This window comes from Pseudophryne corroboree, chromosome 3 (genome assembly GCF_028390025.1).
Source record: "Pseudophryne corroboree isolate aPseCor3 chromosome 3, aPseCor3.hap2, whole genome shotgun sequence".
In the NCBI taxonomy this organism is placed as follows: domain Eukaryota; kingdom Metazoa; phylum Chordata; class Amphibia; order Anura; family Myobatrachidae; genus Pseudophryne; species Pseudophryne corroboree.
In genome coordinates, this window is record NC_086446.1 from 325,942,718 (window position 1) to 325,944,745 (window position 2,028).

A 2,028-nucleotide genomic window follows, 5' to 3' on the forward strand; every position below is an offset into this window, starting at 1 on the left:
CACTGTCACATCTATTAGAGACAGTTATTGTAGTACAGTACATCCATGAAAGGTACAAAGTCATTATTGTGCATCAATTCACTGAACTTCAATCAGAACTGTTTGGGGTGAAAATATCCTTTAAGAATTTTATATTTATATTACTTTCCTCAGAGGACCTACCATATTATTTACCATACCCCTATTAAAGTTATCAATCTTGCTACAACTGACAATTTCAGGCCAATTTATGTATGCTATCACAAAACTCCCAAATAATCAAAGTGTGCAAACCCCATGTTTTGGTTTTGGTTCTAATTCATCATCGTGTTCCAGTTTTGGCAAAACCACCCTTAAGTGTCTTGGTTCGGATTCGGTTAAAAAAAAATCAATAAAGTGATAATCATTAATAAAAATCGATAAAAACAGATAAAATCATGTAATTTTTGCAACGCAAACCCTGAAATTCACATTTAAAATCTGAATTCCAAACTGCCAGAAGATCTGAACCAAGTCCCTGTTTGGATCTTCTGGCAGTTTGGAATTCGGATTTTAAAACCGAATTTTGGGTTTTGTATTACAAAAATGTTAAATCTACTCGGGAGATCAGGACCGGGATTTGGGTTCAGATTTCTAGAGAACCGAACCGCACAGCTCTACAAATAATAATATCGATATTGTATGTTATAAAATTATTTACTTACTCATACTCATTTAAAATCAACAGTATAATAATAACAACATAAAAGCAGGTATCCATTCTGCCAAAAATCTTTGTCATCCTAGACCTTTTACATAATCATGGATAGCCGAAATGGAGAAAACCAATTAAAATCAGTGGTGGCTACAGCGCAGTCCAAATTCGAATAGGTGAACCACACCGACAGTGAGTCATGGCCGCCAATGTTTGGTGGCCCCACATCTGCAGCCGCCACTAATTAAAAGTAATGTTAAGATCATTAAGGCACAAGGAGATCTAAAACCACTATTGTGTGAGACAAATAAGAATCTAATGTTCATCTTCTGCTAGCATTACATGCTGAAACCTTTCCACTCATGGAAATATGCTGTGTATGTATACAAGTGTGTTATACTGTAATGTTATACGTTCCCTGTCCCCTCCGGATATGTAAAAAAAATTTGCCCAAACTCCTAATAAACATTAACTGTCAATTATTTAAAAAAAAAACATACAACCTACCCAAATATTATCGCTCATGCAACATTCCAAGATAGACGTCTGATGACCTGACTTTAGCCCCTGATCAATAAAAGAACATTAAAAGATTAAAGCAGCAAGCCCAGTAAAACGGGGTGAGTTTGACATAAATCATTCCAAGCTATAAGAATCTCTGTTTGGACTATTTTCACTGGCTTGCTTATTCATGTTACTACAGTATTAATGAATTATATTCTCCACAATGTCATGGACTAGCTAAGCAACCACAGCTGAGAGGCTTTGGAATTTCTATCTGAACTCAGTCTGCTCTGTGTACTGTAAAATGTCTCCCATCCCGTCCTACACGTGCAGCCAACCCTGGATGCCTACAAGACATAATGATTTGTAGAAGAGATAAGAAAGACAGATACATGAGTAATTAATCTAAATAAATAAAAAAATAACCTACTGTACGTAGGATTGCTGCTTTAATCTGCTAAAAGTGCCTTTTTATTGTATTATTTTTTTGGAAGGGGGCAGAGTGCTTACAGTTTATATGTATCTTAAATACGAATATGCACTTCTGTTAGTATTGTATTGCAGACATTTTTCTAGAAAAAAAGCAGTCACATGCAAAATCTAGCTAGAAATCATTTAAGACATGGGGTTGGATTATGGTGTTATGACTTTATATAGCGTGAAAATGTGTAAACATGTTATCTCCTGTCTAATTCCTATGACAGTCGATCGCCAACCTATATCCAGCACACAGAAAATAAATAATCAGTAACTTGTCAAAACACAGAAGCTAAACTTGTGCACGGGTTTGAAGTCTTCATGGATCTCGGTGTTTAATGTGTCCACATAATGAAATCCGGAACCCAAGTTTG

At 35.6% G+C, this 2,028-nt stretch overlaps 1 protein-coding gene across 1 annotated transcript in view; it reads right to left on the reverse strand.

Moving 5' to 3' along the window:
* Positions 1-1,805: 1,805 nt before the first annotated feature.
* JPH2 (junctophilin 2) overlaps positions 1,806-2,028 on the reverse strand; it is a 240,205-nt gene continuing 239,982 nt past the window's right edge. The window contains exon 6 of the mRNA XM_063959542.1: positions 1,806-2,028. This exon is cut by the window's right edge and continues 336 nt beyond it. The gene's annotated coding sequence lies outside the window, so the exon portion shown is untranslated.